Here is a 24,117-nt window from a genome sequence, read left to right as displayed (position 1 = left end):
CCGCTGCTGAAGAAAGAACTGTGCCTTCCAAATCCCAGTGTCTGGCCTGCAAACAGCAGGTTACCCCTGCATTTCATATCTCTTCAGAACAGACTCACTGCTAGTAAAACCAGTGTTTTGCCCATTATGACAATACATCAGCAACAGATATGTTTAACCAATTCCTACTTTTTGCAGACTAAAAATGCTGATAACATTATAACACTTAAAATGACAGACCTTTAGCATAAGCTTTCAACTAAATGCAGAAAAGAGCTCAGTTCAATGGAATCATGTAACAAGTAACCTTTGGATAGATAGTAACGTACACTTTTCCACCACCCATGATTCATTATCTGCTTTGATTCGCTACTCTTTTTTTTTTTTTTTTTTGGGGGGGGGGGGAAGGGGGAAATCACTTAGCATATGCCAAAAGCATCAATAGCTTCATCTACATTTCCATGTGAAGTCCTCAATATCGTGCTTAAGTCTGGGTTTTCAAAGAATGAGTCAGGAATGCCAAGTCTCAGCAGAAAGATCACGCAGGGATAAAAACTTCTGGCTAGAATCAGCCGTCAGGGCAGATGTTAAGAGTTGGAAGAATGCTTTTCACATTTTCCTTGTCTTTTAATCTCAGTTAGCATTTTCTGGTAGTAGTCTTGAGACTTGAGGTAGCTTAGGTGGCTTGCGATTTGTCCTAGCTTATGCTCAAAACTGGAAATATGAAGTGAACTTTTACTTGAGCACTAGAAGCAGATCAAGAATTCCTCCTCAACTATTCTCAAGCCATCCCAGAAAGGATTAGGCTCAACCCGAAGGCTTGGAAAGCACAACCCTTGATATTTCAGCTGCTCTGAAACACTTAAAATTGTATTCAAGTCTGAACTCTCCTCCAACCATGCTAGCCCTTTTCTTCCCCTTGGGGCTTATCTTTTTCTACTGTTCACATCCTGAGAAAAGAGGGCACTATAGGAAACTGCCTGCTCTCTTCTTGCTAAGCTCTTGGCTGATTCCTTATGGTCACAGAGTCTTAAATCTGCTTTTAGCACCACCATAGCTATCAGCATGTGCTGAACTTTAGGTAACACCAGCACCCACCTCCATGTAACCTGTAGTAGGAGCCTTCTTTCAAATTCTCAACCAAATTCTACAGTTAACTACTTCTCAGATCACCTTGCGAGTCTACCCATTTCCCAGCTGTGATTGTAGTAATAAGTTCATTTCAGCTTTTTCCCTATGTGAAACCTTCCTTTGGGACACCTGTCTAGCTACTGATTACAGGGATTCAAAACAGCTTCTTAACAAAATAGAAATAACTAATTCCTAAGAAAGCTACGCAAGAGTATATATCCTTCTTAAAACAGAGTCAGACTCAAAAGATTAAAAATACCAACTCCTATAGGTACTTTTTCAAGGAAAAGACATAGGAGATTTGGCACCAATATAAAATACACCAAATTCCACGAGCTTTAATATTTCCAAAGGTCTTGCAAGAGTTGCTAACCTCTTACCAGACTGCTCAAAATAATCTCATTATTGCTGTTATGTAAAGATCTTTGCATCTAACATCTCACAACAACAATGCTCTCAATTGGAGTGCCAAACTCAGAAACATTCTCAGACATAACCAAGCTAGAAACTATTACACGTCAAAGCTCTTTTGTTTTTACATACATCTTTTAGAGTAGTCAGATGCGCTGTTTCAGTCCAATAGTTTAAGCTTCATGATTATCTGATCTTTGCTAGCACACACCTCACCTTTCACAGCTTGGATGCATTTTAGAATCCTTAAAATTATTCATTACAAGTTATGAAGAAAGTGCTGATAAGCAACAGATAGAAGGCTCATTTCCTAAGCATTGTACTGCTAAAATGACCACTTGGCAAAGGGCAGTTTTCTAGCTGTTCTAGAAATGGCATAAAAGCAGAGATAAAGGCTAGCAAGCATTCAGTTTAGGCAGTAAGGGTTTTGTTTGGTTTTCACTTTTCACGAAGCCTCTGTATTTATTGTGCATCCTAACCCTTTGTGGGTTTTGCTCAGTTCTTACAGTATTTGGCAAAAAATGGAGTTTCCAGGAATTGAACTGGAATTCTCCCAAAATGTTTCCAGTCTTTTACAAGATGTCTGTAGATTGAGTGCAACTGCTTAACATTTGCGGCAGCCTAAGGTCGTCAGCTGCTTTCTTCAAAATCTCTAGAGCTCCATGAGTCACCCAAAGCCTGGCAGTTCCACTAACACCAACAGTGCCCCACGCAGGGTGCAGGGCCAGCTTTGGAATGGCTTATCATGCAGATGAGCAGATGTGAAATGAAGCATTTCAAGACACATTTAATTTGTTTATGGATAGTTTCAGGCCCACTAATCACTGCTGGTATAGACAGTTGAAAAATAAGGCTTCTAGAGGATTTGTGACGGGGAGGAGGCCAGCAGAGGCCACTGTTTCCTTTATTTGAGAAAGCAAAAACAATAGTTGTACAAACACTAGAGTGCAGACAATTAAGTACCTGCAGAAACGGTTGGTTCTAAAAGAATCCGTGATACTTGGAGGCTAAGCTGACAAACAGGTAGCTGGTAGCTTACTCTAAAGCCTAGACTCCTCATTCATTCTCAAATCTTTTTAAAAGAGAAGCCCATTATCTCTATTCACTGTCTATGTATTTCAACCAGGTCAAAGAATTTGAAAGCTACAATAAGCCTATAGTTGAACCCCAGTCAATAAATATTTTATGCTGCTGTAACACTTACAGGCTTTTCTACAGCATTCATCACCGAAGTATTTACGCACCTCAGGAAAATAAATAGATTTATTTTCTCAGCTCTCCAGCATGGCAAGAATGCTTTTCCACCTTTACAGATGGGGAAGGTCTCAAAAATCCTGATAAGACTGGGAAGCATGTCCAGATCTCCAGAGTCTCTTCAGTCAGCGTCTTGAAGACAAGGCTATTACCCACCCTCTATTCAGGCTTAACATCTGAAGTATTTCCTAGTGCTGTTTAAAGAATGGGTATATTTTACTTCCTATTGTAGTAGGTTTCCTTCTTTTACAGGTTGAAAATCATTGAACAGCCCAACTAATCCAGTTTTAACAACTCTATTAAAGAAGCAGCAGAATCTACATTGCAAGTCTCAACCAAAGGTAACAGGTTCCACTGAACCAAGTGTTGCATGAACATGAGCATTACCCAGGAAAATGCTAATCTTGGAATATGATAACTTGGCATATGATAAGACGGGTAATAAATAGATCAGCTGAAGATACAGCACAGGAAGGAAAAGAATGAATAAAGTTATTGTACTATATTATGATTCTACTTTATGCAAAATCTGAATATCCTTGACACAGTTGTATATATAAACCTTAGCATCATAGCCTAGGATGCTTTCTTGTAGCCTAAGACATCAGCTTGCTAGATTCTTACTGCCCAGTAGTTTGGCTGAGCCAAAACCCACTAGTGCCAAAAAGAAGTCCTTTCTTTCATTTTTGACCAGAGTTAAAATTTTGCAAAATAAGAACTTGATCAGCTATAGTTCAGATTTCAAAGATACAGACTGTATTTAGGCGAATCAAAAGAAAGACCTATAACATTTTCATTTCAGTAACAGACAGTCAGTCTAACATTAGAAACAGCTTTGATCTAGGGTGGATTTGGGCTTTTAAAATACTATTTCCTTAACACTTGTGCACCATATAACGTTATATCATCACGTGCTAACTACCAGATCAAGATGTAATAAAAACATTAGGGTGTTTTATGGAACAGAAAAATTATTTCCTACATTTCCCTCCTTTTCCTTTAATGACAGAGTGCAGATAACGTTTGCAGAGAGGCTTTCCTAAAAGGGCTTTCAATGCTTTAAGATAACATTCAGGCCAAAAAAACCCCAACCCCTCCTCCCCCCAACATGCACATGCATGCAAAGACTAACAAAGACTAAAAGCTAACCTTTTAGCTTCCCTATATAGGAACACTCAGGCTAAGGTAGAATCTGCATGAGTACAGTTTTAAGAGAACTTCCTTCTAGTAACAAAAACCTCTTGACTTATTTGTGCTTTGCAGCTGTTGACAAATTTGTGCAGCAAAGGGTAGTTTGACTGTCTACAGAGGAAAGTCAGCAGCAAAAATAAGAGAAATCAGTCACAACAGAAGGACAAGCAATGAGCCTAACGGTCTTCAAAATCAGACTTTGCCCAACAGAATTAGTTTTTCTCGCTTTCTCTGTAGAATTTATCTGCCTTCTCTGTTCCAACTAGGCTTTTTACAATGTGCGTATCCTGCCAGCAGATCCCCCACATCAGCGGAGGGAAGCAGGTACAAAATAATCATATTCCCCCTCCAGCCTATTGGATCCTGAGCATCCTAGTGATTATGAGGAGCATCTATTACTACTTCTACTGCAGAGGATGCATCAGGCTACGTTCGGCAGAGTGGTCCGGCCTCTTACTAGTCCAGACAACCATTAATCCCACTCTTATTCACTCTTGAAACCATTTACGTTGACCATTCACCCACTTCATACGAGTCTAAGTTGTTGGGAATATAACAAAGCTGAGTTTATTTGTATGCGTCACAGCAAACGGAGCACCTCTGCTTACTAAAACTAAAGTGTTATTGACCCAAACCTACAGCAGTTGATGTTTGATGAAGAAAAATTAGAAGCATTCTCTTCGCTAGTATGGTGTTCAGGAGGTAAGTCAACTGACCTGGGCAGCGAGGTACAGTGAATCGTGCACACAGAACATCACAGCAGCAGAAAACGCTCCTGTCAGTCAAGAGAAGTTTTCCTAGGCTGCATTTCTGACCTTAGGAAAAGCAGCAAAATCCACTTCAGAAAATAACGACAATGCCTATAAAATAAAATTGTATGAAAAGCCATTTACATTCAAGACCACTTTTCATGATCCAAAGACTATGTAGAGAGGAAAGGAGGCAGTGATTACTCTGCTATGCACACACGTGAAGAAACACGTGCTTGGAGAACTTGAACAAGAAAGAATTGAGATGGCTTGCTGATATGTGTCAACTTAAAACTGAACAAAAAAATTCACAGGATATGAGCATAATTTATTATCTACAAGCTGTTCATAGGCTGTTCAGCTGAACAGTTCAGAAGACTCAGAGTATTGACAATTCCTAACTGCTCACTTTATTATGGTTTATGGTCAGATCATCACGTGATTCCCAAATCTCAATTATGTTTGGGTTATGGGTTGTTTGTCCTTTATGACTATCAGTCCAAAAATAAAACAAAACAACACAACACCAAATTGGTTAAAGCAAGTAAAACACTAGAACATAGGGCTGCTACACAGAGGATTCTTGACAGCCTGGAGAGTGGGCCGATGGAAATATCATGACACTCAGTAAAGATAAATGCAGAGTCTTGTTCCTAGAACGAAATAGCCTCACAATAATACATGCTGGAGGCCAACTGACTAGGTAGCAACTTTGTGGAAAAGGACTTAAGGTCCAAGAGATGACAAGCTGAACATCAGGCAGCACCATGCCCTTGAAGCAACAAAAGCTCACCACGTAATGGGCAGTATTAGCAAGAGCGTAGCCAGCAGGTCAAGGGAAGAGATTATTATCCTCCGTTCAGAACAGGTGTGACCACATCTGGAGTACTGTGTCCAGTTTAGAGCACCCTATTACAAGAACAACATTTTCAAACTACAGCAAACCCAGCAGGATGTCACTAAACACAAGGTGCCTACTATGATTAAGGCCATAAGATGATTAGGGGACTGAAGAACATGACACGTGACACAAGCCTGAAGGGGGGTGGTTTCTTAAGCTTAGAGATGAGAAGGCTAAGGAAAGATCCAATTACTATCTACAACTGTCTAACACGTTGTTAGAGAAAAGAGAGAGAGAGCCAGAACTCTTTTTGGAGGTGCTCTACAAAAAGGCAAGGGAAAATGGCCATCAATTGCAGCAAAGGAAATTTCGATCAAGTATAAGAAAAAATATTCTTCATCATGAGAAGAGTCAAACACTGGAACAGGTTGCCAGAGAGGCAGGGGAATCTTTGTCCTTAAAGATATCCAAAACTTGACAGGACAAGAACCTGACCTAACCTCAAAGTGAGTTCCAACTTTGACATTGGCCCTGCTTTGATCAAAGGATTGGACTAAACGACCTCCAGTGAACCCTTCCAATCTAAATTATTATATGAGTCTATAAAATTTATCTTTCATACTCACTGTATGAGCTCAAGGCCGTAAATCCTCAGCAGTAACATTCCTCAAAGCTATTAGAACATGTCCTAATTAGTGAAAAATTTGGGCAGCTTAGACAAAAGCAAAACTGAGGGCTTTTCACAGTTTCCTGAACGAAAAATAATAGCCTACGTTATCAGTGATTAGTATTACATTACACTTAATGAATTACATTTTGGATGGTCAATGCACTGCACAATCTTTGTGTAAAATGCAGAAGTGAATCAGAAACACTGTCAGGAAGAAACTGGGGAGTTTGGCATGCACTGTTCAGACTTCTGGCACATGAGAAGGCTGAAAGACTATGCCATAAACATTCAGCTAGATATTTACGCTAAGATGACTAGAAGAGACATAGAAAATTATGCTGATAATTACCTTACCACTTAATTTCAAACAACACCTCATTATTTAAAGCAGGTAATCCTCACAATTAGAAATTGGGATTATAAATCATCCAGTATATTACTGTATGATAATATATAGCAATAATAAGATAGATTAATCCCTTATCATTTTTGTTTTAGGCTCTCCCTAGACTCATATACAGCTTTCTATACAGACTTACTGCCTTTTCACGTTTACATGGGTCTTGTTTCCAAGTTGTAAGTGTAAAGTCGTACCTTTTCAAAAATATGCCAAACTGAACAATGTTAAGTATAAAAGCACACCCAAAACAGTGCTCTCAGTAAAATCCTTGTGGGAACAAGGATTTGCTTGTTTTTACATGGATAATACTATCCATTACATAATAATAACCATCAACCCATTTCAATCTAACTTCATTAATGTCAGCAAGGGGAAAAGCAACCTTGTCCCTCTCCACAAGGATTTTACATAAATAAAACCATTTCAGTACATTAACTTATGAGAACAAGGCCTTACAGGCTTCAGTCAAATTCTGGAAAAAGACTTTCATCCTAATCTTAGGAAAAATGTTACTGAAAATCTTTCTTGAAGAAGCTCAGTCACTGAAAAGTCGATTTCTGTTCTAAAACATCTAAAAGAATGGCACCCGCTGCTTGTTTTTCTGCTTTCCCAAAAGGGATACTACAGAGCTGGACAAAGCATTTCCAGGTGGGGAAAAAAAAGGGAGGGAGAACCAAAGATACTTCCTCAGATATACAGGAATTCTTTCAAGCAGAAAGAATACAGGCAATAAGAAGTTTTTTTTTTTTTTTTTGCTCCAACTCCTGGAATTCCCTGAAGAACTTGCAGGGAAGATTTACAGGCTAGAGAACTGCAGTGCAAACAGCCAGTCTTCCCTGCAGGTGGCAGAAGTTCCTAAGTCCAGTCGTGATCCTAGGTAAGCCCAGGACATAGCTAGAAATTAAAGTGAACGATCTGCAAATAGTTCATAAAGATACAACGCTCTGGGTTTTTTTTGAATAAAATGACCTAACTTATCTACTTCATTTCAGAGCAGTTCACAAAACATCATTTTATATTAGACCGACTTTCTTTTCAGTCTTACGCATGTGTGTTTTGGGAACTGGACACTTTGTACTGTGTTTAGCCTCTGTTTGAACTAATACAAATCAATTTCTACAACATGCTCATATTTCCACAGTCTGCCACGTTCTACACCAAGCTGCACCATGCTTGCTTACACATGAATTTGTCCCTATCTCTTTTCCAGTGATCAAAGAGCACACACACACACAAAGCCAATCCTGAAGTCAGTTCCAAAAAAGCGGGCTTGGGACATTCCAGAATTAATATAGCATCACAGCTGAATGCAAGTCAATATGTTTTGGTGAAAATGACAAATACCGTCACGGAACACTTAAAGGCAAGCACAGTCTGTAAAACATGCTATTTAATTCTTCACTATGTTCAACACAGAGCTCTCCGGTAAAGCCCTTAGTTTCAGGTACCATAATTTGGCAGAGATGAGAGTCAATTAGTCCAGAGAGGAAAAAGAAGAGCGTACGAATGTCTAGAAAATATGGCCTAAGACAGAAAAATTGGGTTGTTTCACGATGGAGGAAGCAGTATCCTCTCTCTTCACAGAAGGAGAGTAACCTTCTCCTACAATTCATGATAAACAGGACAGGTGACAGTGTGTTTAACTGATGGAAGATGGAGTTTGTTTAGGTCTCAGGGAACATGCCTGCGGTGATTTTTGGAAACTCTTTCACGGGATATCTTCAAGAACATAATAGACCAAACATCTGTTAATATGATGCAGAATGATTGATCTAACTCTGGGCATGGATGGCTGGTCTAGATCATTTTAAGTACTACTTTCTAGTAAAGAAAAAAAAAATCACATTTAAATCAAACACTTTCTCCTATTCTTATCAATGATGTTATCCATATTTTTAAGTTTTCGAATAAGACTGCTATAAAATCTGCTGTTCCCCTATGCCATAGGAAAGATCATCTTGTATACTAGCATTTATGTAGACCATGTTATATGTATTAATGCACTAAGATTTGGAAAGCCATATTAAATCAAGGAAGTCATTGCATATATATGACATTAACACACTGGTCAGTCCATACCTTCTTTAAGGACCATTCTAATCCCTGTGTTATGAATAATCCTTGTGATATCAGTTTTCTGCTAAATTGTGCTAAACAACACATCCTCCTATAATATGTCTCTCAGGAGACTACTATGGAAGGTATTTTAAGGCTTTCGGAGCCTATTTACTGATTCTAGAAAAGAACTGGACTAACAATCAAGTGCTGAAAGCTTAACTGAAACGTTTGGAAATAGCGTAACCTAGTAACACAGGCTGGAAGGAAAGCACAACACTTTCTATTTTGCCTAGGGTTTCCCATGGGGGGGGGGGGGGGGCGGGACAACATGGCGTTAAGGCATCCATCCATTGTTCAGCTTTGACAGGACCTGACTGTTCTAGAAAACAAATCAAGTGATATTGTTTATTTATACAAATAGCTTTTTATTCTGATGTTACGGGATCAGGGCATCTCCAAGTGCATTGACTTCAAGAAGCTTTTGTTTGAGATAAGGAGAAAAGAAGAGCAGAAAATGTAGAAACTGTAAAGCCAAAAAAGAAAAAGGCTCTTCATATGGTTTAAATTACTAGGCTCCTTTAAAATGTATAAATAAGAGAGACTGACCAAGGCTTAGCATTGACTCTTGTATAAGCAACTCCCAGAGGAATGCAAGGCTGACTGAGACCAAGGCCTGAACGCATCCAAAACACCTCAGTCTGGTAGTGGATTATTTTAGAGCATAACCTCAGGTAAAAACTAAGACACAGAGCCAAAGTTGTCTGCTAAGACAAATGGATATTCATTTCTCCATTTGAAACACTGTTTGATAAACCCGAACAATCAAAACATAGGTCCTGCTGACTACAAAATTGCTTTTAATTCAGCCTGTAATTTTTATCAGATACGTACATGATTTCCAAAGAAAACAGACATCCTGCTTCCTTCAGCGGCAATGAACGTTAACACTTTTATGGCATCTTCTCACCTACTTTTTAGGGAGTTCTCCAAGTTTGAGTTTTACAACATATTATCCTGTTCAGCCAGCAAGAAGTGAAGTAGCTCACACTCCTCCTCTTCATGTGCATTAAATTCACCATTACCTGAGTCAGTCACATTACTATACCTTCCCTGAGTGTCTGAGTCAGCTTTTTGATTAGACTCAGTAATGCACAGTATTTGTGATACCAATATTTACATGTTTGATCCAAATTCTATCCACATTAGCTTACCATTAAAGACGTACATATCCATGCCATAGACTCTGCAAGGGGGCGCTATGATAGATTCAATAATTTAGATAGAAATTGCACCAGGAGGGGTTACTAATCATTGAACTTGAAAGAAGATCAAGGGCAGCAAGAGGAATAAGATGCCATTGTAAGCAAGTATCAGACTGTGGAATGATTTCTTAGTGTCCTCTTTAATTATAGGTAACCATAAACACAAACAAACATAACTAAACATGAAAAAAGGGTATGTAGTTACATGAAACAAAGGCCAAGATCCCAATTCTATTTCTCCCACAAAATTCCCTATTACAAACCAGAAAAGTAGCATATTTCAGTTTTAAAAGTAGGTACGAACAATTAGCACTGGTTCTCCCTCATGGAAGAGGAAGGGTCTGATTGTGCCATCATTATTCATGTTGGGTATCAGCCAACATCACAAAACTAGTTTTTAACTGAAAACACTCCCAGCAGAACTCAAGATTCCTAGCAGCAGGACCTGGATTCATTATTTCACATACTGGAAGGAGTGTCAGAGGCAATACTGTTCTCTTTGTTCCTGAGCCAGTGGAGCCTGCAGGAGCAGTTCATGTTTTCTACCTGTATCCCTTCGTAAGGGGAGGCTTGACATCCCGTATAGCAGCCGTTCTGTAACGGTTTAGGTTAAGAGGTAAAGCAGATGGGGGAAAGGGACAGGAAGCAGCAGCAAGGTCAACGTTTCTACACTGACCTATTATTCTAATGTAGGACTCAGCCTCCTGAATTTAGGGAGCATAACTGCCCAACAAAATCTCCTGCAGTAGATCTTCCTTCGGTATTTCCCACCCATGTATTAAATCCATCTAATCCTTCAATTTTTAGTGTTTTTTTTTTTTAAAAAGTGGAACATTTAGTAGAATGGCTATATGCAGACACAGAAATAAAAATGTGCACAAGTTTTCAAAATGACAAGTACCAACAGGCAACGCACACACATTGACAGGTATACCAGACTTACACACATCTATTCCCAGTGCTTAATCATAATGCATGAAGTCCTAATTTTTTTTATACTTCTTACTTGAAAATGACATTGAATTTGTCCTTACCTAATCACAGTTTGGGAAACGTGGAAATAATTTGGACAATGTTTCTAGTCTGGAATATCTTAAACCAACTATCTGCATATAAGGGGTGTAGCTTATCATAAGAAACTGCCTACATCTTTACATTTCATCGTTTGTGAAACACTGATGTTTCTTTTCTACAGTCCCATCGATTCTCTGTATCTTTGTTGATCTTATATAAATACTGGTTTGTATAGATAATCTTCACTAGAGTGAATAACTGCATTCTAACTGTCCAAGTTAAACAATGTCGCTGTTTCAAGTCACTAACAGCTTTTAAAAGAATAGCACTTTTTTTTAAATAGTTCTTAAACATCCCACATGCTTTTTGTACGTCATTATAGTAGGTTTTACCACATGACATTCATGTTATTAGACATTCTTTGCAATTTTTATCTCCTGACTTAAAGAACTAGCTACACAAGTAAATTTTTCTTCATGTAAAATGGTGATCAGTGCACAATGGAATTGCTTTCCTTTCTTTACACTTTTGCACCACACCAGTTTAGACATACCCTGTGTAAGGATCATAGATCGTTATCATGTCCATATAAGAAAAACCCCACAAGATGGGTTTTACCCAAAGGGAGTTTTAATAATTGCTAGTTGAAAGAACTCCAACTGATTAATTTTCCTATTTAGATAACGCAGTCCCACTGAAATGCTTTGCAAAACATCAGTTTAATAGAATTTTTTCTTTTGGAGAAGATAATATTGAAATGTCTTGTTCGAAACACTTATTTTGAAGTAACTTTTACTTACACTACCAAATTCTTCGAAACAAATGTAAAAGCAAACCATTCAAACTGATCTGAAACAAGATTTTCTTCCCCAGGTTCTCCTTTGGGTTAGTCCTATTTCAGAATAAAGCTAGAAAATCTTTGTGAAACTAAATTCCAGCCTTCTACCCTCTCTTTTAGTTTCCCTAATTTTGTACCAAACAGAGTATACAACTCAGCTGTTACAGTCTGATATGTATTTGAAAGGCTCCTCCTTCGTAAGACATCCACGTCTAGATACAGGAGAGGATCCTTGCTCATAGTCTCAGTAAAGGAGAAAAGCCCGACTGACATGCCTTGTGAAACGTTCTGCACTAAAATTTCAATCTAGTACCTACTCTATAGGTGACTGGAGGACTTCTCGAAAGTTATTTCATCCTTGCTCTTTCTGCTAAGATAAATTGGTGATAAAGCCATTTAAAAGTCTGCCAAAGAATTCATTACTCGGAAAAACAACTTCTCGTCTCTCAAAAGTGTCTACCTCCTTTCTCTTCAAAATGTCTTAATATTTTGAATACAAACTCCTATTCTTTTTGTCATAAATGCTCGGCTGGTTGCACTGTTAAGCTTTAGTTTTAATATGTTTTTCCAAGGATCGTGAAAATGGCTGAGGCTTTTCTTACAGCAGAAACACAGTTCCTAATCACAAGAGTGAAGATGGCATTGTTGAATTAATTGCTACTTTGGAAGTGGACATTGGAATTCCCATTGTCTTTTCTTCTTTCTTCTGGGATTAAGTATATGACCTCACAAAACAACAATTAGTACTACTGCTATTCTTAACAATTATATGGACTATGCAAATGAACACAAACCAAATAGAATTTTATTAGTAATAAAGGAGACAGGGTTTACCCGCTGGTGGAGTAGGGAAGAAGTACTGTGCATGCACACAAAGATGAGGCCCAAAATAGTTAACAAAAGAAATGATGATTTTGTCCTAAGTTACCCATACCTGATATTTCATGTAAACCTGTTTCTGAATCCAGCTCCCTTCTCTTTCATTGTTGTTCACTATTTATCCTCCCTGTACAAATCTCTTTTTTTATAGAGAGATGATTTGGATGAAACGTTAACTTCCAAACACACATTACAATACTCCTACCCTAGCATCACCACATCCTGGTAGGATATAAACGGCACACGTCACTGAAGCCTGAATTTCCAGAGGGTGTTGTTATAACGTACCTTATTGTCAGCTTTGGCTTCTGGATTGGTTTTCTTTTAAGTATCGCTAATAGCATTGTTGTCTGAAATTCTAATTCCTACCGCACACAGGGCCCTGAAAAATGGCTCCTTAAGAACGGAGTAAATTTGAACTTGCCTTCCCAGTAAGTCAATTCCAGTTCAGAAGGAGCCCTCGGTCTCTCCATGTTCTTCAAAATACAGATTCTTACACTTTACAAATGTCAAAAATGTCAGATCATAAACATGAAGGGAAGGGGCAAAAAAAATCCCCAAAACAAAAAACAAACCAAACTTACTTTAATGAGAGCAAACAAATCAACAGGACAAATGCCAAAATGTTCCAACCTTGCAACCTGCAGGAGTCTTTTGAGGGTTTTTTTCATGACTGGCTCTACTTCATGCTTTTCCTCCTTCACTTCCTAATGGCAACAATAAGAAACAAATATGTATTTCCTCATCTAAGTCCTGAGCTATCTATATATCTAAAGAGGATTTAAAAACATAGTAAAATCATCCTCTCTTTTCCTCATACTTTTTTTCAGAAAAAAAGTCATGCCTTTTCAACTTCAACGTATTGTGTTCTAGTCTCAAAGTCTAGTAATTAGCAGTAATTAGCATAACTGTTAACTAGTTAACTTTTTGTCTTAAAAACCAAACCAAAAAAACCAAACTTTTCCTCTGCAGCTGCAAAAGATCCTACAATGTAATCCTATCTGAGAGTGCAGTTAGATTTTAACCCCTTACTGGCAAGAGTAGCATATAAATGCAGTGACTTATGAGCCAACCATCTTTCATCCAGTCTCACTTCCTGTAGGTATTGTGGTATTTAGAAACAGCAGTGGTTGCTGCTCAGTCGGCTGAGAATGAAACACGCAAGTACGACTAGGCCGTGGCACGCAGCGCCTCTCCGCTGCTGCCAGCACTCTCGCAGGGACAACGTATTGTCTCTGGAGGTAGCTGGAAGGCCTTTAGGATCCTGCCGATAAGGAAAAGCACTTAACAGCTTCCTTACTTCTGCCACTGCAAAACAATGAGAACTAAAAGTACAAAAGGGCAACAAAACCCTTCCATCTGCCTGTACAGGCATCCTGTCTGCCTGCACTCCACACCTTTGTGATCTTCTGCAGTATCTTCCCAGGAAAGAGATGCCAATTTTAGGGCAATCATACCCATTTTTATGTTAAGCCACTATTCAGTACTGAGCTGATCACCGTCCAAAACAAAAATAAACTAAACAAAATCACTTCTGTAATGAGACATGAAACAGAATATTCTAAGCTTCCTCGGACGATCCCTCATTTGTTCGTTAAAATTCATTAGGTAGGCCAGCACTTGTGTCTCCAGAGCCACAGACCATTGGCTTATGAAAATGAAACCACAACTTTTGAAGTCGTTTTCTTTCCATACTTTTCTTATAGATTTCATTTACTTCTAATAAAACTGCTAAAGAACTATATACACTGATAACTATGGTGAGCATAGTGTCAGCCCTGTGGTCTAAGGGGTGAAGAAACATCACCCCTTGTTAGCTTCAAGAAAACGTCCTGAGCTTAACCTAACAGGTAGGAAGCGGTACGTGAGCACAATGAGAGCTGTAAGCACAAGGAGACAGGAGAATTGGTTTCTAGATACCTGCGTAAGTCAATTCAAGACATAGCCTCCGACGATGCTCTTGTGCAACTCTATTTTGCCATCAGTAAAGATATTTATGCCAAAGCACAAAAGAATTGGAGAAAGAAAATCAGTAGGTTACCACAGAAATTACTTCGGGAACAAATTACGCTTAATTTTACTGCCTCTGTGAAGTCAACTGCACTTATGCAAAGAGGATGTAAAACAAATATCAGACCTAGAAAGCTAATTTTAAACTATTACTCTTCGATATCAACATGGCAGCAGGAGGCCAAATACACACTATACCCTAACTGTGACATACTGTACATTAGTTAAAAGACAAGTTCCCTGTTTAGCTCTCTAGGTGTCTACTATAAATCGTGCTCATAGACATGGATGGAAAATGAAATAAGAACATCTTATAGAGCTCTTTTGGCCCTTGTGTCAGCTTGATGGACCAAGGCTGGGAAGGTTTATAAGAAGAATAATGTTTTTGATAGGTAAAGGGGCATGTGTCTTTTTGAATGTGTTACAGAACAGCTTCACGGATAATCAGCAACTCAGCAAGCAAGGAATGAGAAATCTTGAGGGTCACTGAATAGTGCCAAACTTCAGGATATCTTATTTCAAAGTTACTCTGGATGCTTTGCAACCGATTCTAAACTGAAAAGTGAACGGCGCTCCTTGAAACACCCATTCAGCATACATGAAAAGAAACACCATAGTATGCACCACAGTGAGCAATGAACCAATGAGAAGCACAGAGGCTTAACCACACTTTCCGTGCCTTTATTCAAGCAGCTTTCACTGGGCTACATTTTTAGCTCATCTCAGGTTGATATACTGTTTGTTCTCTCATTTTTGGATGCACGACTACAAAACACTTCAGCACCTTGTTTCTAGCCTAGCATGCTCATTCATGCAAAATAGCTACCATTATCTGCTATGAGAAAACTCAGGAGCCCTGAGGAAAATTGCTTGGATTTGCGATAAAGACCTGTAGCTCTCTATTTGTGAAATAGCCCTTTTAAGAAGTGAGGAAGTAACCTATGCAATGAGCAGAAAAAAAAACTTCTGGCCGATAGTCATGCAGGTTAGGTGCATGCAGAGACCAAGACCCAGCACAAGCTAATATCTGCACATGCTACAGAAGGCTGCTGGGAGTACTGTTTAGCACCTTTCTCGCTTGCAGTTATCTCATTTGCAGATAAATTTTCTGAGGCTAGCTTTGAAAACGTAATCCCAGCAGGCTGCTGTGAAAAGTGGCTGCCCACACAACCAACAGCCTGACAGTTCACTGATATAAGTTAAAAAAGATGTTGTGGGCTTCAATTAGTGATTTTTGATCAGGCCACAGAAACTGCAGATAAAGGCATTTGGATTTCTAAAGGCAAGTCAAGAACTCAGTGCTGGAGGAGGACTCTCAGGATTCCAACTACACAAAGACTCCTCTGAAAATCTGGCTTTCTATCCTGCTAATACAGATATGGGCAAAAAGAAGAGGCTACACAACAAAGGCTCTGAAGCAATAGTATATAGGCTTGCCACCAACTGCCATCAGCTGGGAAACTAATTTCAATGTGCGCTTATCGCATGATAAGCAACAGCTAGGCATGCTTTGGCCTACAGGCTTTGAGCAAATCTATATAGCAAAAAAAGATACAATTGCAATGTAAGTACCAGTAACCTCACTATCTTTTATCCAGTAAAAACATGAAGCATTGGGTTCAGCACAGGTCAGCAACTCAGAGACAAGCCCTCTAACAACGCTTACTATATAAGCTCCTACTGAAAGCCCATACAAAAAACCAACGTCACTTGGTCTTTGCTCCTTCTAATCTGCATCTGTTAAACGAATGTTAGCCAGTATATGTCTATTCGTGCTATTATCTTCATTATGCCATGAAGTCGTTCTGTCTGAAAGGAAATACAACTTTTACAACTAAAAACTGGAAGAGGGAAGATAGAAAATAGGTCTGTTCTTTGGGACAAACTGGAGAGGCTCAGAGAAAGGTTTATAAATCTAATTTATTTGCCAAAGTTAGGGTTGCAGAAAAAGGTGATGGGAACCGGCCTGCTTTCCCTGCGTCCTCATGGAACCAGGGCCATTGCACGGAGGTACGTTTTCTTCTTGGGGCGGGGGGTACAGACAGAGCTCTAAGCAGGTTGAAGTTTCAGAGGGAGACAGTCTGTTCTTGGTATTTGGAGATAAGCACTGTCTAAGTCCTACTGAAGGTCTGTAGTCTGAACTTGATTAATAAATAGCGATGCCTCGTTTCTACAAGATAATGTTAGATGACTAACAGTGTTTTCACACACTTCCAACTTGTTTATATCGCATTTCCTTGAGATTCAGGTTCTCTTCTCCTTCATTACCGTCATGCTCCAAAGCCAAAAAGAAAGGTTCAATGAATTAAGCTTATCTACTGGCTTTTCTCCTAAGGTATGCTTAGTCTAGTGAGATTTCAGCTGCCATTTAGAGCTGTCATTTACAGTGCCCTGTGCCCCTCCTAGTAGCAGCTACAAGTATGTGTTTATTGGCAACTTTGTCATTTTTCAAAAACTGCTTTAAATGAAAAATAGTTTTATTCTTACCTTTTGTTCCAAAGCTTTTATTTGCTAGACAATGCCTGCTCAGTTTCCCCCTCCATACACTAAAGCCAACATATTATTAGACCTCATTTCCATTTCCTTGCCAGACCGCTGAATTCATCCTGAAAATTAGGCAAGATGGCATGAAGCCAAATGCACTAATGACTATTTCAAAATATTTCCTGATAGAAATCAACAGAGGTATGTAGATTAGAAGCACTTCCTGTTAATGCCAGCAGTAAGGAGATCAACATCTATGAGGGCATAAAGAAACCACTCCTTGGTTTCAGAACCCAAGTAACTTCATTTCTTTTGTAATTCTTGGACTTTGTTGAATTCACAAATTCAACAAATCTCTGTAGAGTATTTTATGTTTCAATTTTTGTTAAAATATTAAGTGTTGTTTAAACATTTTTGTTTAAATAACTTCGGCAGCTGACTTTTTGTAGTACTAAGACAACTGAGATGTGCTACTCCAAATATCTCATTCTAAGTAACTCTAATCAAAAAGCTGTAACTCAGTAATAAGCTGTATTTATCCATGCTGATCTCAGATTTTCTGCCTGAAACACAGGATTCCTATAAACATTCTTCAAAATACAAAGAGCGGAAGATTCATTTCACACAGTAAAATATATACTGTGTGAAATAAAAAAAAAAAATATATATATATAATATAAAATATATATTTATATATATAATATATATTATATATATATAATAAAATATATTATATATTTATCTATATTCCCCACCATAATACTGGTGAAATACGTTTGCATATAAAAGTAGACATGGACATATATTCCAGTTCTACCAGTGTTGGTGAGAAACTGCAACATTACCTACTCTGTTACTTTTTAGACAGTTATCCAGGGCATCCAGGCAGACTCTCGACATGAAGAAACCATAAACAAATCCCTGCCCTGCATGTCTGTGAACAAGCTGTCTCTCAAAAGCAACAAAATTGACTTAAGTAAACTGAAATCCCAGTACACAGATAGAAACAACTGTTTTTTGAATGTCCAGTATGGATGACGTTGCATGAATTCAGGATAAGCACTGCAAAATTATTCAATAACATTTGACTGAGTTTTAAAACAAAATTTCTTTGCTTCTATTTATGCTGCTTCTTTTTTTTTTTTTTCCTCCAAACATTTGAGGAATTAATTTATAGGCAGGAAAGTCTAACAAAAAAAAAGTCATTGTTCTGCCCGATTTCCCAGATGCACGTGTTTCACGTACAAGTGGAGGTGTTTAAACCTAACAACCCCAGACTGCAACCGCCATGGTAATGGTAGGCAGTAATCTACAGCATATAAATGTGTTTTATATCATACCAACATTGTCCTAGAAGTACCCTAAAAACAATGGAAGTGACATCAGGGTTAGCACTCCCATCTTACACTGGTAAACGGCTACTCAATACAGCAATTCAAGTGACTTAAGAATCTTGAAAACGCTCACCATCTTTCAGTATCCATCTCCTCAAGAACACGGCACCTTTAACTTCCTTTTCTTGTTCCTCCTGGCAAAGATCTTCATATATTAACCACCTGTAAGAGATGAAGTAAAGCATATTAAGGCATGTATTACTGTTAATAAGATTAACACACATGAGTAGAAAGCACGTGAAAAGGAAAAAAAAAAAAAATTAACAAAAAAAGAGCTTGGGCATTGCTGGGCACTCCCTACATGTAACAAGTCCATTTGCTATGTACTCAACTCTGTCGAAGATTGAACAGTACCTGAGGCCAACTCTCAATGTAATTACATTGAATAATTTGGCTACGTTAAAAGTCAATCATTGGAGATATCTAAGTGAACAGTATTGTAATGCTTACTAGAATTAAATAAATTTTCAATAGATTCAAGTAAAGGGCATTTTAAAATTACTGATGCTTTAACTACCATGACTAAAAATTACAGGATCCTTTTTGTCACAGTTTTACAATAACCTCTGGTGCAAAATAATTAGTTGTAATAACCTTGTTGATTAATAGGCAGCTACCTAGCCAACTCCTGCAGCAATGGTGCTGTTTGGTTTCTACCATTCTTCAAGGAACACAGATTGTATACACATTTCTCCTTTGACCAGCAGTATCTATTCTTCATGGATGCTCTTGAGAGATAAAAAGTGATCCTACTTCTCTTATCCAAAACTAACTGACACTGAAGAATCTGCTTATTCTACACTGATATCTGGCATATAGCAGGTCCTACCAATTTATATGTCTTCTTCCTATGATTTCACTGGATCAGCTGCTCCCTTCAGCTGAAAGAACCCTCAGTATCAGCTGAACACCATTACAAGATAAGTAAGCACAGAGCTTATACAAAACACCTGTGTTTTACCTAATGCAGCTAAGATAGCATGAATTACAATATCGGCTCCCAGGCAGAACCAGACAAGGACTCAAGGCAGGAGATTCCTCAAAGGCAGTTTTGCCTCCTATTAGCTAAGCTTGGAAGGACCTTTTTTTTGTTGTTGCTCTTAAGCTCTTTGAAGCGTCCCCACCCCCTCTATTTTGGAAGTGATGCTTCTGCTCCTAGAAGCTGAAAAGTTCTGATCGCACATTAAAACAACATACATATGACGACTACTTCTCCTAATTCAATTGCACAGATTTCTATTTCATGAATGCACAAACTGAATTAGCACTAACTGAAGAGTTACAGTGACAGCAGTGAATCCATAGCACCTGCTGAATACTTATTTAGTAGTCTTTTAAGATCTGATAGTAACAAGCTAATTAACATTTTTAAATGATCACATCTGTAAAAGAACCTTACAAAATGCCTTGTTTGTCTTGTATTTCATATATACATGAAATAATTGTCAACAAATAATAATTGTTAACCTATTTGGCAGTTGTCCTGCCGTTGCTTAGTATTTCTGTACAGTTACCAGCAGAGATTCAATTCTGCCTTTTTCAAAGTGCTTATAAAATTCAAATCAAGTTGAGAGCCAATAACTTTAAACAGGAAAGCAAGATAAATCTGGAAAAACAGATGACCTGCCTACTGAGCCCAGTGGGGGACAATTAAGTAAATGATCCTCCAGGCTCTCGGCACTATCTGAGCTAAAAGATATATTCAGGTGCAGCTCATACATACGAAGGCGTTAGCCTCCGCCACCCCAGTGCAGTGGAAGTGAGCTCCTTTTAATTTTGTAGGCTGTGCACAAGCCTCTCCTAACATACGCTTACTCTGGAGGCAGAGACTTGAGCTCAATTTCCTCCTTATTCTGAGGGTTTTCATATGCTTACCTTTAATAAATTGCCACTTTGTCAGCATGCCAGCAGATTCTTGTCTCCATAGGACTAACAGCTCTTTAAAGAATTAGCCAGAGGCGAAAATCTCACTGAAATGGTGCTAAGTGACAGATTAACAGGAACAGAGGGGGAAGTAAATGTCTAAAAGGAACTTACTTCCTCTAGCCCAACATTCAGGCATTTTCCTCAGAGGACAGAAGCATCAGTTCTAGTCCTCAAATGAACTGTTTCCAGATTTTACCCAATGCCTGCTAAGTTTGCTTTCTACATTATTAAAATACTATTAGATATTTTATGTAAACTGTTTTTATAAGTAATCTTTCCAGAGAATATGTGAAGTCAGGTTCCTATTTCTCACCGATTTTTATGGGACTTGAGCCATTTGAGTAATATTCTACCTTTCTGAGTTCTTAAGCTGTTGAAGTTTAAATTTAAAATGTCACTTTAAAACAGTATGCTAAAGTGCCAGACGTTTCTGAGGAAATCTTGTTTTGTTGAGACACGAGTAAGAAAATACTCTGTGAATTAAGTATTCATCCAGATCTACATTAAGAGACTCCTTACACCTGGCTTTGTTTTTTTTCCCCCCTTTTTGTGAATATCTGCAGGGAAACCTTCCTGAATCTTATTTCTTCAAACTCCTTTCTCCACTGTTGAATTTATGTGTAAACCTACATCATAGAGAAAGAACTAAAAGATGCAAAGCTCCTTGTCTTTTTTATGACAACATATCTCGTTTTCTCTGGAAAAGACGCCAACCTTTTCCTTCAGTAACTTTCCCATACCAACTTGCTGCTTTAGTCCATGACACTTTATATGCCCAATTTTTCATTATTGACTTTTTGTAGGAACAAAATTCAGTACAGTAACTTCTCTGTGCACATGGGCTGACTCTTCACTGTAAATCTGCATAAAACAAATCTTGCAGCAAACACATGAATGATGTATACAACCACTGGTTCCTAGTTCCAGCTCTTGAGCAGAACAAAGTATATGTAAGAGTTCCAGTTCTGGAAGCATGCCACTTTTGCAAGCTTTATTCATTTCCTCTGTTTGATTCAAGTCAGCAGTAGCACACAACAATTCTCCAGAGAGTATGCTGTGTTTTTGTTTTATTGCTGACAGCTCATTATTTTCTTTTTATGCTTATTTCTAGAAATAGTCCTCGAAGTTAGATCATTTCTTCCTACCTTGAAATAAACTTCTCAACAACTCTTCCTTACGGATTTATTTGTTTTCTCACTTAAGCTTTCAGCTACAAAGACTAAAATAACAGATTAATATTTAAAAATAAATCTTCAGTTACATAAATTCTATTATCTAAAGCAATGTAACCCAGTCTCTTCTCTTTCTAAATTAACAGTACTCGACAGCTAATTAACTTCAGCAGAACCATAAAAGGTGACCAAAAGGGAGCCAAAATACCTCCTTCTCTCAGGAGCATAGGCCTGGCTTTGGAGCAGAAGAGGCAGAGCTTGCCATATCAAAGCCATGATAATTAGCATGCTTGCTGAAGTAGCTCTACCTGAACTGAGCGTCTGCCAACCTGAAGATACAGGGAAGGTACACAGGGCTCATCTACGGAGGGAGTAATTGTGAAATTGTGTTACGTTAAAATATAATACCTCGCCCATTAGTAATTCTCCAGACAGACAGATATACTGCAAATGACTCTCTGCCACACAAAGACAGAGCATTCCCACAGAGCACTAAACACGGAAAGCAATTTAATTCTACTTGTCCATGCATACTAATTCTTAATCTTAGTCTCATTATGTTCAAGACCGATAAACTTAACTAGCCACACAAAAGATTTTTTTTCCCCCCCCCCAATCATTGGCTCTGAGGAATGAGATTTGAAAGCACGCTGGCATCTTTTGTCTCTCTCTCTGCTTAGAGAGCCTGTACTTGAAGGAGCTAACAATGATACTGCCATGGCCAAAGCAAGCCAGACATTGAAGCCAGACATCCCACTGCAATGAGAATTTGAGCTCGTATCTGTTGTCTCAGATTATCAGAAAGCTGTAATTTATCTTTTTTCTTTTATCCTTGTTTCTTTCTTTCTGTACTCTTTAAGGGGGGCACATTGGTTATTTCAGGAAAACTACAGTTTCATGTTGTAAACACTCAGAAAGCTTCATGAATCATCAGGCATTAGTCAACATAAATACATTATTATATTTCTATTCCTTGATGCTTCCCGTAGTCTTCATTTTCTCTGCCTCTAAAAATACATTTTCTACCTCCTGTCATTTCCCTCTTCATTCCTACCTATCATTCTCCCTCCCTCTCCTTTCTTCACTGTCATTATGGCATGGCAAATGGACCTAATTCCTTTCATTCTCCATAAAAAAAAGGCAGAAAAGTCCCTTCCTTGCCATAACTTAAAACCACTCCAATTTCTAATTATTATTTGTTTATTTCCAGTACTCAGAGCTAAAGCTATATGTCAGCTTTACTGGAAGTTAGGTTTGTATTAAGAGGATATACTTTGTTCAGGGAGAGCAAGCAGGCTAAAGGGGGAAAAAAAAAATTGGACACAGATTGCATCTTGCTTCACCCTTTGCGCTGTAAGTTGCTTGGTGAGAAACACAGGGGAAGCGAGCCTCAACACTCTTCTGGCCTGGAATTATCATAGGCCATCAAACAGAGAGGAATGAGGCTTTCTGAGATTATTTCCCAGAATCATCCAAAAGATAGGACCTCACAATAAGGGAGATAACTTACCCAGAAATCCATATGGAAAGGAATAAATTGGAGCACAAACAGTCTGGCCAATTCTCGTTTACTTTTCTCAACAGAACAAGACTTAGCTTTATGCTAGTAAGGCAACTGACACTGTCTCCTTCGGCACTCTCTCATGTAAGTGAGGGAACGATGCAACAGAGTTGATCTTGCCGTGGTGCAGAAACATGCACTAGAAGATTTCTTAAGGTTTCTTCTAATCTTACTTTGTACAATCACATAGTATTTATAAAAATACACAACAGGCATTAGCACCAAATAATCTAAGTGTTCTGTGATGCCTGTATCAAAAACATACATTTTAAAACCAACATTTCCAAAAGTACATATTTGTTAAGTATATCTCCCCAAAACAGAGAGGCTGTTCAGAAACAAAATACTCCCTTTCACCTTTCCTTTTCAGGTTGGGTAATGTTAAAACCTCAGATATTTTGTGGTTGGCATTTGTAGTTCACATATTAATAATATAGATGAGGACTCATCAGTAGCTTCTCATTGAGACCAGAAACGACACTAACCAACAGTTATGACAGTAGATTTTAGATCATGAACATATTAGGTCATGCACAAGCTTTTACAGACACTGAGAAATACTTCAAGACTGTCAGTGACACTCACATTTCTAAAATATTTAGATCCTTTAAAATATTCTCCACAATCAAAGCAGTGTTTGACTCTCATAGGCTGTTACTCATTTCTTGTCCCTTCTCTCCTTTTAAACAAATTTCTCAATTTTCCTTTGCGGTTCCTCCCTACTTAATGGGTTGACTGTTGTTTATTCTACAACATTGTAATGCAGATTCCTTAAAGCACAAGTTAACTTTCATCTTACAGACCTACACAGCCAGCAGAATGTATTATTTGATGCTAAAACGTATCTATCTTTATTACAGTTCTATCATCTCCAGTATCTGGCAAATGTGATT

At 38.3% G+C, this 24,117-nt stretch overlaps 1 long non-coding RNA gene across 1 annotated transcript in view; it reads right to left on the bottom strand.

The window, feature by feature from the left end:
- LOC104152687 (uncharacterized) overlaps positions 1-24,117 on the bottom strand; it is a 162,930-nt gene that overhangs the window by 92,121 nt on the left and 46,692 nt on the right. Inside the window, exon 4 of the long non-coding RNA XR_011144049.1 lies at positions 18,639-18,727. This is a non-coding gene — a long non-coding RNA (uncharacterized lncRNA). The remainder of the gene's footprint in view (positions 1-18,638; positions 18,728-24,117) is intronic.

The sequence above is a fragment of the Struthio camelus genome, chromosome 14 (assembly GCF_040807025.1).
Source record: "Struthio camelus isolate bStrCam1 chromosome 14, bStrCam1.hap1, whole genome shotgun sequence".
NCBI classification, from domain to species: domain Eukaryota; kingdom Metazoa; phylum Chordata; class Aves; order Struthioniformes; family Struthionidae; genus Struthio; species Struthio camelus.
Note: the sequence above shows the minus strand (reverse complement) of the source record. Positions and strands in the feature narration are given on the sequence as shown.